The 14474-nt window shown below is 38.6% G+C and overlaps 1 pseudogene; it reads left to right on the forward strand.

The window, feature by feature from the left end:
• LOC120192841 lies at nucleotides 1–2240 on the forward strand (annotated as a pseudogene).
• The last annotated feature ends 12234 nt before the right edge of the window (nucleotides 2241–14474 follow it).

Consider the following 14474-nt stretch of genomic DNA (forward strand, 5'->3'; position numbering starts at 1 on the left):
AAACACCGCTCAAACACCCCTGCGGCAGCTGCGCCGCTGTCAACCCCGCCTAAGGCGACCGAGACGGATTCACCTGCTGTTTCAGATAAAGAAGACCCTTCCCCGCCATCCCATGTGGCAGCTGTGTCTGTTTCTGTCACCGAATCTGTTTCAACGACTACAGCTGAAAAAGAAGAGCAGACACCGCCGCCACAAGAACCTGATTCAACGGATAAAGGGTCAGGAGAAGAGGCACTACCAACGTTTGCAGTGGAGTCAGGATCTGAGCCAGCTGCTGTAACGGAGAAGGAAGAAGCGCCACCAGCTCCGCCAGAGGAAACTGTAGTGATATCAGAATCCAAGTTGCAGCAACCACCTGCTCCGCCGCAGCAGGAGGTGGTTACGGAGTCGGGATCGTTGGCGGCGATGATGGAGAAAGATGAGGAGGAAGCTCCACCATAGCTTACTGCAGCGAGTATTGCTACTACAACAACAACAACTACTGCTCAAGAAGAGGTGGCTGCCGTTGCTGAAGGGAAAAAGGCTCCCCAAAATCTAGGTTCTTTCAAAGAGGAAAGCAATAAGGAATCTGATCTGTCTTATTTCGAAAGGAAAGCTTTGGAAGAACTGAAGCAGCTTGTTAGAGAAGCAATATATTCTAACCTTTTCCATTCAGGATCCAAAAGTGAAGAAACCCCAGAAAGTGAAAAGAAACAAGAACCAAAAGAGGTATCTATTTGGGGTATTCCTCTTTTAAAAGATGATAGGAGCGATGTCATCCTCATGAAGTTCTTAAGAGCAAGGGATTTCAAAGCTAAAGATGCGTTTGTACTGATCAAAAACACCATCCAGTGGAGGAAAGAGTTCGGAATCGATGAGCTTTTGGATGAAGATCTCGGTGATGATATGGACAAAGTTGTGTTCATGCATGGAAAAGATAAGGAAGGTCACCCTGTTTGTTACAATGTTTACGGGGAGTTTCAGAATAAAGAACTATACCAGAAAGCGTTTTCCGATGAGGAAAAGCGAATGAAGTTCCTGCTATGGCGAATTCAGCTATTGGAGAAGAGTATAAGAAAGCTTGATTTTTGTCCTGGTGGCGTTAACACCATTTTCCAGGTTAGTGACCTCAAAAATTCGCCTGGACCTGGGAAAAAGGAGCTTAGATTGGCAACAAAACAGGCTCTTCAGGTTCTCCAAGATAATTATCCAGAGTTTGTAGCAAAGCAGGTTTGTTCTGTATCTATATGTATATCCTTAATGTGCAATTTTTGCTGTCCATTAGATTCTTTGGGAGATGCATTGATTTGGGTTTCATATTCTGTTTAGGTATTTATTAATGTTCCTTGGTGGTATCTTGGCTCTATACAATGATTAGTCCATTTATGACACAACGAACCAAGAGCAAGTTCGTCATAGCGCTGCCAGCAAAATCTGCTGAAACCCTTTTTAAGTGAGTGATTCGAGTTATCCAAGTGCTTATTCCAAGTACCTATAGTTCTTGTTAGTGGTTAATATCATGAATTAAATGATGTGTAAAACAGATACATCCCACCTGAGGAAGTGCCAATTCAATATGGTGGTTTGAGTGTGGATTATTGTGATTGCAATCCAGAGTTCAGCGATGCCGATTCGGCCACTGGAATGACGGTGAAACCGGGGACAAAGCAAACTGTTGAAATAATAATATTTGAGGTTCAAACTTCATTGTTTCTTCATGCTACTTACTTATCTTATTTAACTAAACATATTTCATATTTGGCTATGGATGTTTTGTGCCAATGATGAATGTAAGGTCCGATCCCACTAATATCAATGTGAAAAATTTTGCACTGCAGAAATGTGTTATTGTCTGGGAAATCAGGGCAGTCGGTTGGGAGGTTAGCTATGGAGCCGAATTCGTGCCTAACGCCAAAGATAGCTATGCAGTCATTATTCAAAAACTGACGAAGATGACTCCAAAAAATGAACCAGTTGTGTCTCAAAGCTTCAAGGTCAGTGAACTGGGCAAAGTATTGCTTACTGTTTACAACCCGACTTCGAAAAAGAAGAAGCTTCTCTACAGGTTTAATGTTAAACCCTTCTGCGATTGAGTGGTAAGCTTTCGGACGACGATTTAATTTATTCTTGTCTAAATTTTGGGCAATTCACTTGTTCTTTTTACTCTGTTTTTAGCATCTTTGTGAGGAGCATGGCTGACAGCGAATTGCTCAGGGTTTTGAAATTTGTTATTTGTCTGGTGTTTTGCACTGTATATTTTTTTCTTGTGTAATCATGTCTATATTGTGGAACCTTTTACACACTTTGTAGATTTGTAAGAACGCAAGGGATCGTTTGGTTTTGCCATGATCAATGCATGTTGCATCTTTGACCTTTCGACTCAATCATGGTTTATAACTTTTTATGAATACCATACCATGCTAGACTGTCATGGGACATGATCGTGGAGCATAGGTTTCTTCAAGAGCTGGGAAATTGTGTGTGCATATTTTTATTATCCTAATTATATTGTACGTTCTCGTTGAATATGGATGTGTCTAATATGAATATGATCGAAAGGTCATTCTCATCTTGTATCGAATGCAAATATTTTAATCAAAAATGAAAAGTTCCGGTAACAAATATTTCGAGCACTAACATATGAATAATCGGGTGATCAGTTTTAGTAGTTAGAGATCCAACAAAATAATGTTATATAGTTAAGAGATTATTTTGTAATTTTTAATAGTCGAAATATTCAACAAAATAACATTATATAGTTGTAATTTTTAATAGTCGAAATATTCAACAAAATAACATTATATAGCGAGACTATTTGCGTACTTTACCTTAAATTTTTTTAAAAAAATTAAAGTGTAGGTACTAAAATAGATCAAAATTGATAGTTTAAGCACTAAACGTGTTAAATTTTTAACAACGGATACTAAAATGAAATAAAAATTAAACGTTAGGTATGGATTTGAAAAAAAATTAAAAATTTATGTACTAAAACATGCAAAAAATAATAGTTTAGATACTAAGTACGTAAATTACCTTATTTTTTTATTATTTCTAGAAGCTTTAATTGTATCATCTTTATCGCATGTTCACATTGAAAGTGTTTCCTTTATTACTTTCAAGAGATTGTGATATCAAATAATTCTTATATAAAGAAAATTTAAAAACTAACACTACGTTGGGGGCCGTAACTTTTGTAATTTGTGGTAGAAAATACGATTTACTAACCATAATCCACACAATTTAATAACCTTAAACCACTAACGAAAATATAAAACTAGAAATGACTCATTTGAGACTCGCTTTAGTCTTTCTAAAATAAATGAATGCCATTTTAAAAAATAATTGTAATTTCAATTTCCCCCCGTGTGTTTAGGTAAAAGAGAAGAGCTATAGTAAGGTGGTGGGGATACGAAATCATTACAAACCCAGCTGTAATATAAATACACTGACTAAGGTATTAACATTCGTATGAAAATATAAAAGTCTATAATATAAAATCATGCTAAGAAGGCGTTTGATGCATGGAATTTAAGTTAATCTTACATTCAGAATTACATTTTTTATATTTAAATAGAAATATTATTTGAAGTTAATAATAGTGCCAAAACGGAGTATTATTAAAATAAAAGGATTGAAGTTTAAACAATGAGTAAGTAAGAAATTGTTGAAGAGAATGGATTTGCAAAGGGACAGGACAGGGGGTGATTAACTTTATTGCGTGGAAAGCCATAAATGTAAATGGGGGAGTTGGATGATTACTTGCAACGCCTACAACAGAGATATGGAAAGATGCCGAACCCATAATAATTCACCTAAAATACCTAATTCTTTGTATTTCCACATGCCCCTCATTCGACGGTAGTTCTGTTGTACGACAGTCTTAATATACGTTTAAAGAAATACGTTATCGGAAATGTTAATATTTTTTAACATTTCCGGTAAAACCCTACCTAAAACATTATTTTTTTTTTCTACCGAAAATGTTAATATTAGATACTACCTAAAATGTTTAATATTTCCGATAACGTATTTCTTTAACCATAAATTAAGGTTGTGGTACCTTATACATTCCCTCCTTCAATCACGCTTTCAATCAACATTTAGACTACGCCTTTCCACATTTTATCCTCCATATTATACCATGTCCTTTTCAACTTATAACTATGTATTTGTATTAGATTTTACGGACCTCAAAAAGTAATGGTCTAATGCTCTATAACTTCACTTTCTCCTTTCTAATATCTAATGTAATAAAGAATGATTTTATTTTGTATTTCATTTTATGTACCGATCATGGATAAATATAAGATTCGAATTCGAGGGATTATGATTTGATCTAACTACTTTATATAGACATATTTTTTCCCTAAAATTTGAATTTGGATTAAGTTTTAAAAGAGTGACGATCGAATTCAAGTCAAGATCGAATTTAAGATAAAAATATTAAATCCGACCTCACTATAAATATTTTACTACAAAAGATGATTTTTTGTTTTAATTCTTTATTTTTTTTTCTTTCTTCAATTTCTCTCTCCTCTAACAAACTTTTTCATCTCTCTACTCTCAAATTCTATAACCCCTAAAATCATCATCAACAATCACATTGATCATCACATCAATTACCACCATCGATTGTCTTTGAACTCTAGTGTTCATTACACTAAAATATATTTCGATGGTGTCCTATATTTTCAATCTCCTTCCTCTACCGTTAAATCAAGCTTTCATCGTTATTTTTTCATTCAATAAAAACAGGTTGAAGAAGGCCCAAACATAGCCTTAGAATGTCAATGATTGATATCAAGTTAGATAAGATCAAATAGATTTTCACCTTTAAAATTCAGGTCGATTTTATGAAGGTCAAAAACCCGCTCTTGCCATGATATGGACCTTGTATCGTATGCAAAATCTTAAATGATTCTCACATAAATTAGAATTTTAAATTTTAATAACCATTCCTCTAATTTTCACATTGCTTTTAAAAGATGAAATATATAACTAAGGATTAATCAACAAAATAGAAAAATATACCAAAAAAATTACACAAACTTCAGAAACAAAATGAAGTTCCACAATAACAAAATAGTCCCCTTTTCACATTGCCACGCATCATTATCAATATATAAAAATATTGAAGACACTTAAATTCGTCCATCATAATACATACATATATATAATATTATATTATGTTATAAGTTATAATATATATATATAGTTTATTTACATTCTTTTTTCTCCGTTACAGGCCCAACAGTAATGGCCCAAATCCCACATGACCCAAGTGACCCAGCTGCCCAAAACCAGTATGGATTAGGGTTTGTGTAAACCCTAATCTCTCAACCTCTCATCCAGCCGCCAACAATGGTGACCGTTGGATCTAGATGAGATCCAACGGTCCACAAATGGTATCCAAGGGTTGCCCAGAAAACCCTAGCAAGACTCTCGCCCCGCGCAATACCCTCGAAGCTCCCTCGCGCAGCACGTCTCCCACATCCGGTTTTCTCGGCATCGTGACCACATAGAACACCCAAGACAAACAACCAAGTCAGAGTCATGGATTGTGACCACAAACAAACCGAGTTTTACTCGGATTAAAACTCTAAAAATAGCCTAGGTTATCACTATAAAGCCATGTAATTAGAAGCTTTTAAGAAAATCACTACGAACTTGGAAAGAAAGTCATACGAAATATTGATATCAAGCAGTTTCGAAGCCTTTTGTAACACTTTCGAAAAGGAAATAAGAAAGGTAGCATCTTTTACCTTGTTCACTCGTCTTTCACTGTTGCATGTTGAGTGTTGCTTGAGATTTGACTTCAAAACCACACAAATAACAAAAAAACGTTTTGGCGATGAACGAAGTGAGGCTTTTATTTTCGAAACCTATTTCCCAGATCTGGTTTTTTTAAGGCGATTTCGAAGATCTACTGGGATTTTGGGTTGTGGAGAGAACGGATTTTAAAGAAACAGGTTTCATGGGGACCATCGCCGATGAGCGGCGGCGAGGCGGTGGCCACCATTCTCAGGCCACGGTGGCCTGTTCTTGAAACTCAAGAACAAAACCAGAGAAAAGGGAGAGAAGAAGAGAGGGTTCGGCGAGAGAGATGAGAATGAAGGTTTAATTTTTTTTCTTAAACACTTATATTAACCAGTTAAACCGCGTGTATACCCGACCCAATCTCCTGATCTGCGCATGTTTACGAAGTAAAGGGTAAACTACCCTTTTGGTCCCTCGCTGCTTTTAAAGAATTATTTGACCGAATTTGCTTTTGAATTGGTCTCTAATTCTGATTTCTTTCAATTTAGCCATTAACTTGTTTTTGATGCAATTTAATACTTATACTAACCTTTTTATTCTTTCATATCATGTAATTATATATGTATATACGTATTTTCTATATATTTCATCTAATACTTAGTAATACTATATTATTTTAATTAACTTTTGGTCATTCTTTATCTAGCTACTACATCTTATAATTTTATAGTATATATGTATTTTTTATTATTTACCAACCTTACTCATTTTATCTTATAATATATTTCTATTAACATTTTTTTTTATTTATGTAGTATATATATATATATATATATATATATATATATATATTTTATGATATATTATATTATTAAGATATATATATATATTATATATATATATATATATCATTACCTATTATGATATTCTTTTATACTTATTTATATTCTCGTTTTTCATTAATTTTATTCCATTTATATTTCCCCTTTATTTTATTATATTATTATTTATTTATGCTATTATATTATATTTTTTATTATATACGATATGTATACTCATTTTTTACCTTTTATTTTTATATATCTTTTATGTATTTTATACTACATATATATATTATATATTTTTATTATTTTCATCATTATTATTTCATTACATTGTTACTATTATAACTGTTTTTTTATTATATGTATTACGCATATTTTTTTTCTTTATTTCTTTTCATTGTTTTATATTTATTTATTATGTGTTTTTTTATGCATTTATATTTTTCTTCTTTTCTTTATTTGTATTTTCGTTTTTTTCCTTTGCATATTTTATTTTATATTTAGTCATATTTCATTCTTCTTTCTTTTTGGTATACATGTTTTTTTATATTATTTTCGTTTGTTCGCCTTATTTTTCTATTTTATTACTTTCATTACTAACCTTTCCTTGGCTTTTTGAGGAACTTCAAACAATCAGTGGTAAGCAATTTGGATCAATATTTTACCTTGTAATTTAACTTTCAATTTCCTAATTAAAGAAACTGGAAATTACACAGTACGAAAGGGCAGTTCAAGGGTGCTAGCCTTCCTGACTGTAACGACTCCCGAATCCGACATCTCTGATAAGACGCAGATCAGGTAAGAAATAGGGTATCCGATCAACCCATTTATTTTTAAATAAAGATCGGTGGCGACTCCAATCTACATTTCCTAAGTCGAAGCCCAATTCCGGGGCCCAACGAACGGTTGCGACGTTGGCGACTCCACTGGGGATCCACAGGTAAGTGAGTCAGGCTAAGGTAATTTCCAGTTGTCTTTTTAACGAAAAGGGTAAGTTAAATTTGAAGGTAATATTCGATCCTTATTATTATTTTGATTATATTTTTCGAGTAAATAGTTGGACTGACCGTTTTCTAATGATTTCAGCTTTCCAAACATTTCATCTAAGGCTCTAAACCCGAGCTCCGAACCCGTTTTAAGTGGGGGTGAAAGCGACGCCTTCGTGTGAATTTATTCACCGTATGGGCCTAGCAAGTAGCCTTCGGGATTCACCTTATGCCTTCGTGTGAATTTATTCTCCGTATGGGCATAAGGGAATGTGTCCCCTCGAGTTTAACTTAGTCCACACAAGCCTGTGATGGGTTTCGGACTAAGGGTCTGGTCGGTCCAAGGGGGCGCCAGCAAGGAGAACTCGAGTACCGTTTTTAGAACCCAAACCGGAAGGCTTTGAATAAATAGAGTCTACCCCAAAACCACATTCCAAAACCTAGGACATTTCTTTCCTAACCTTTTTAATTTTATGTTTTTTTCATTTACCATTTATTTTTATTTATTTTCATCTATTTCTATTTTACTAACGTTTTTGCCTTTGTGTTTGTTTTCTAGCATTTGTATCATTACAAGAGGCTATTGATCCCTAAAAAACGTTTGTTATACACAAAATAATTCGAGTTAATGGACAAAGGTGTTGTAATACAAGAGATTGAAAACGCTGAGGCACGACTATGGTCCGAGAAGGCTCAGAAAGAGAAGGGAGACAGTCTTCAGGGAAACTATGTGTCAGAACTGGTTAGTTATGCCTCTGTCAGCCTAAAACAGAATAATGTCCATGAGCTGCGAAACATTTGGGACAGTTGGAAGAATGACAGAAAGCAGAAGTTCAGCCAACGATATGGTGATATCACCCTCTTGCTCCATGTCAAGACTGATGAGCCCTTACTCCGAGCATTAATTCAATTCTGGAATCCGGGATATAGTTGTTTCACCTTTAACCAGGAAGACATGGCCTACTATCGAAGAGTATACTACTCTACTACACTGCGAAGCATCAAGCTTGAGCGAGCCTACATTAAACACATCAAAAGCCAGCCCTTCAAGAATGCACTGGCCAAAGTTGCAGGAGTAGATGAGAAATGGGTAATCGATCGGACTCAGCGTAGAGGCAGTGGAGAAGGAATTGAATGGATACACATAAAGCAACTAATGAAAAACCACCCTGATGAGTGGAAGACTATAGACCTGTTTGCACTGGGTCTGTATGGTTTGATCATATTTCCGAAGGCTTTGGGGTGCATTGACGCTGCCGTGGTGGAGCTATTTGAGCAACTTTCTAAACGAGTTAACCCAGCACCAGCCATCTTGGCTGAGACCTTTCGATCGCTCAAACCATTGCCGAAGAACTGGCGGAGGAAGATTCACGGGTGCATCAGCTCCTTCAGGTCTGGATTCACAGCCACTTCTGGAAGACTGACGGGGTTGCCTACCGCCGTTTCAGCACCACCTATTCACCCTAGGTGAATTTATTACCTTAAAATGGCATGAAGGCGCTTCAAAGAAAAATGGATGAAGGTCTTTACGTATCTTCAAGACCGAGATATTGTCTGGAGAGCCCTTGGTTATTCCTCAGTGATGTTCTTTTTCGATGTGGTGACTCCGACACTGTGACCTTACTTGGACTTTGGGGAGCAGTCGGGTATGCTCCGCTATTAGCACTTAGACAATATGGAGCACGTCAGTTTGTCCCAGCAACATGCGGGTTGGCTAGGTCAGAGTTTGAGTATCACGGCGACAGCTATAAAAAGATGATCAAAGAAGCAGCTGATTCGTGGAGGAAAGTATTCCGGATGGATGTTGTAGCTTCCAGAAGCATGCTCACTCCGGATTATGTGGAGTGGCGAAGATTAAGAAAGAATGACAACATCCCTGTGCCAGACTGTGATGACACCCGGACCATGGAAGAACATCTCAGGCATGTCCCTTCTGAACTCGAGATAGCCAAGACCGAGTTTGAAGCAGTGAATAATGAGCTGAAGCAAAGGATAAAGGAACTTGAAGCTGAACGTTATCAGTGGAAGCTTGATGCTGACTCTCAGAAAGATCGGGCAGAAAAATTGGAAAAAGAACAAAAAAGAGTCCGTTTTGAGCTCGAAGACTTGAGAAAAGGGTATCAAGATAAGGTCAAGGATAACTCCAAGTTGAAGGTAACCTCAGAATACTGGAAAGACGAAGCTCATAGCCTGAAAAGGAAGTTTGAGGGGCCTGATGAGAAAGCTTGGAAATAACAAATGAAGACTGCCCAAAGACGCTTGGCAGATAGTCAATATCAGAACCAGCACTTGAGAGTTCGGATAGCTGACTTAGAAAAAAGACATGAGAAAGATGACAAGACAATAGCTGAGTTAGAAGCTATTGTAGATGGGTTCAAGAGGCAAGCAAACGAACTTCAGATGGTGCCCTTCGACGGAGGATTACAATGGCGTTTCCGTTGGGAACAAGCACAGCGAAGGGTGAGGGCCCGAGACGCAACCATCCGAGATTTCCTGGATCAAGTGCAAAAAGCAGCCCGTCATCTTCACGGCCTAGCAAGGGAAGCTGGTGTGGTTCGACAAGGCATTCAACCAGTGACAGATGAAGGCAGAAGACTTGTCAACCTACTGGAAGCTGTTTGGGATCTAGAGGACTTAGTCCGAATGTACCTTTAATATGTTTTTATGTCTCTTAAAAGATAAGACATTTTTGTCTGAACAAGGGTTATTTATAATAATGAACACTTTTCTGGATCAATGCCTCCAATTGCATACATCATGCATTGCATTTCTTGCATTTTATATTTCATGTCTGTTATTTTATATTTTTTCCATGTTTTTACATTCGTATTAACTAACAGAACATGTCTCAGACACGAGCTTACCACCGCAAGCATCAGATCATCACCCGCACAATACTCGAGCAAAAAAAGAGACAAATGGAAGCCAGAATGGAGAAGATCGAAGAACACATGGCAAGACTTCAAAAGGAACTAGAAGATAAGATGGCTCAGAACAGTGAAAGTACTCTTGAGTCCATCAAGAAAAATCAGGAGTCCTTGGTCGACCAATCGTAGCCAAGTTGTCAGGTCTACAGCAAGCTAGTGCATCAGGGGGCATCTCTTCCGAGGGGGTGGCCATACCACCAACCCCGCAAGTGGTTCTCTCACCCGGAATATTACCCGGGGACGCATCTGCTAAAGGGAAAGCAGCACTACCCGGGGACTCATTCGCTACCAAAGCGAAAGTTGCACCTGCGTGAAGATACAAACTTCTACAATCATCCTGATGATCATCCGGATGATTATAATGTCCCAGACTTTGACGAGGAAGATAAAGCAAAAAAAATGGAAGAAAAGATAAAAATATTAGAAGATCAAATAAAGATGGTCCAGGGAGACCATGATTATTATGGAGTGGACGCAATGGAGCTGAGCCTAGTTCCAGACCTGGTGCTTCCACCAAAGTTTAAAGTTCCGGAGTTTGAGAAGTTCGACGGGAACAGTTGCCCTTCAGCCCATATCACTATGTTCTGTCGAAAGATGACAGGATATGGCGGGAATGACCAACTCCTGATCCATTGTTTTCAGGAGAGCCTGTCCGGTTCAGCGATTCGGTGGTACAACCAGCTTAGCCGAACTCATATCAAGACGTAGAAAGACTTAGCCAAGTCTTTCTTGGAGCAGTATAAGCATATCAACGATATGAGACCAGACCGGGTCATGTTACAAAGCCTAGAGAAGAAACACAATGAGAGTTTCCGACAGTACGCACAGAGATGGAGGGATTTATCTGTGCAAGTTCATCCACCCTTGGATGAAAAGGAAACAAGAAAGCTATTTGTACAGACCTTGAAGGCACCTTACTTCGGGCACTTGGTAGCAATCACGTCGGGAAGTTTCTCAGATTTAGTCATGGCCGGTGAAATGATCGAGTTGGCCATTAAACAAGGAAAGATTGAGGGAGGAGACTCCACTAAAAAACCTCCCACGAAAAACAAGGAGCGAGAGATCAATAATGTGAACACCTACAACGTCAACAAGGGGGTTACGATCTCAAGCTCAAATTCCACAGCAGCTGTACCATCCGGTACTTCTAGACAGAACCAGAGGGAACCAAGAAGAGAAAGGGAAAGGGAGCAGTTTGATCCCATCCCCATGACGTATAAATAACTATACCAACAACTCTTCGACACTCATGCAGTGTCACCTTATCCTATGAATCCAATAAATCCCCCCTTACCCGAAATGGTATGACGAGAGCGCTCACTGCGAATATCATGGCGGTGTGCAGGGGCATTCGATTGAAAGTTGTCTCGCATTCAAGAGACTTGTGCAACGGATGAGAAACAAGAATTGGATCACTTTCAACTCCGGAGCACCAAATGTCGCCCAGAATCCCTTGCCCAATCATCAGGAGACAGGAATTAATGCCATTACTACTGAAGGGGGAAGGAGAATTAAATCAAGGGTTTCAGAAATTAAATCTCCTTTGGCTTGGGTATGGAGCCAAATGGTAAAGGCAGGATTTCTTGCACCATATTCATATACGATAGAAAATGAAGATGGTAACCATTGTTGTTACCACAACAAAGAAGGGCATAAAGTGCAAGATTGCCCAGAGTTCAGATTGTTAGTCCAGCTCATGATGGATCGAAAGGAGTTGGAATTTTACGAAGAAATTCAAGATTCTTGGGAAGCAGATGTTTGTGCCACCGGAGAGTCATCAGATAGAAAATTTGGTAGGGGGTAGTCCTTTGATAATTACCCCTAAGGCAAGCATGACAGTGACAACACCAGCCAAGGTGGTAATCTCCGCACCGCGGCCTTTTCAATATAAGGACAATCGGCAAGTGCCATGGAAGTACGAGTGTCAGGTGAGCACTTCCGGAGGAGGTAATAGTAAAGTGGGGCAAAGATCGCTGGAGCTATTCAAAGAAGATGTGCTAGTCGTCAATGAACCTATAAAGGAGGAAGAAGCTAAAGAGTTCCTCAAGATCTTGAAGCACAGCGAGTACAACATTGTAGAACAGCTCCACAACTTACCTACACGTACTTCAATGCTAGCACTATTTTTAAGCTCGAAGCACACCGAGAAGCGTTGTTGAATGTCCTTATCAAACGTTCGTGCCACAAGACATACCAGTCAGCAAGATGGATCGACTGGTGAACAATATTCAAGCTGATAATCTCATCTCGTTTTCAGATGATGAGATTCCATCCGGAGGAAGAGGCCGAACAAAGGCGTTACATATTACTACCTACTGTAAGAGGCACGCTTTACCAAGTGTCTTAATCGATAATGGTTCAGCCCTGAACGTGATGCCTTCGATTACATTGAAGAGGCTACCAATCGATACCTCTCATTTAAGAGCTTGTCAGAATGTGGTCCAAGCATTTGATGGGACCAAAAGAGAGGTAATCGGAAAAATCGAGGTACAATTGACCATCGGACCAGCCACCTATGAAGTTGAGTTCCTTGTGATGGATATCATGCCGTCCTATAGCTGTCTTTTGGGAAGGCCATGGATTCATCAAGCAGGTGCAATACCCTCCACGTTGCACCAGAAAGTTAAATTTGTTATTGACGGAGCCTTAGTAACTATCAACGCTGAGGAAGATATCGTGGCAAGCGTGACCACGGAGGCTCCATACATCGAAGTAGACGAGGAAGCGGTAGAATGTTTGTTCCGCTCCTTGGAGTTTGTGAATGCCACATTTGTGGCGGAAGGAAAGAGAATCCCAAGACCTCGACTCTCCAAATGCACAAGGATGGAGATCAAGCAAACCCTAGGCCGAGGCACCAGAACCGGGAGAGGTTTTGGGAAATATTTGCAAGGGATGATCAATCCTGTCATTCCTATCTCAAAATTAGACCAATTTGGGCTCGGTTTTCAGCCCAGTTATCATGAAAAGAGAAAGGAGATCCAAAAGAACCGGGAGAGAAGATTGGCCAGATTGACTGGGAAAGAATTTCAATGGAAGCCCATGACATTCCCGCCGCTTTTCAGAACATTCAAGTCAAGTGGTTATGTGTTTGAGACCACCACATCCGAGTTAGAAACGGCTCTGGAAGATCTGAACGTTAATGACGTGACCACAGAAGATGTTGACAACGGAGATGGATCCGGGATATGCCTTCTGCCACATGGGTTCGTGCCTAGCAGTTGGTCGGTGGAAGAACTACCTGTGGTTTACAAGAATCTTTCAGAGTAATATTCGAACTATCCCTATTTGCCTATACCCGGGGCAATAGGTGATCTGTTGTAAGGGTGAATAAATATTTTGTTTAAGTTTAATAAAAGATGCATTTTTTTTTCCATGGCAAACAAACTTTTCTTTTATTTTTGAATTCATTCTCTATCTCCTTCATTCCAGTACTTCATTTCCAGTTACTCTCAAAATTAGTTTTGACCGTTCCGTGTGGGATATTATCCTCTCACACATGCACATTTTCCTCCTTTCAGGTTCCCAGATAACGATAATGGGGGCACTGATGATCCTGATCCGGAGGTGGATTTTGAACCAACCATTTGTCTTGGGGAATTTGATGAATGCGATAATGAAAAGGAGTACAACTTGCCTACCGAATTGTTGAGAATGATAGAAAAAGAAGAAAAGCAAATACTGCCACATGAGGAGGCGATCGAAATATTAAATTTGGGCACTGAGGAAGATCGAAAGGAGGTTAAAATCGGCACAACTCTTCGACTGAAGCAAAAAAAACCTGATAGCCTTACTTCAGGAGTACGAAGATGTGTTTGCTTGGTCGTATCAAGACATGCCGGGAAGACACAGATATGGTAGTTCACAAACTGCCAATCAAACCAGAATTCAAACCTGTGCAGCAAAAACTGAGAAGAATGCGACCAGAAATGCTCTTTAAGATCAAGGAAGAAGTCAAGAAGCAATTTGATGCCGGTTTTCTCTAAGTGGCCAAATACCCTGAG

Source organism: Hibiscus syriacus, unplaced genomic scaffold (genome assembly GCF_006381635.1).
Source record: "Hibiscus syriacus cultivar Baekdansim isolate YM2019G1 unplaced genomic scaffold, ASM638163v2 tig00004258_pilon, whole genome shotgun sequence".
Classification (NCBI taxonomy): Eukaryota; Viridiplantae; Streptophyta; class Magnoliopsida; order Malvales; family Malvaceae; genus Hibiscus; species Hibiscus syriacus.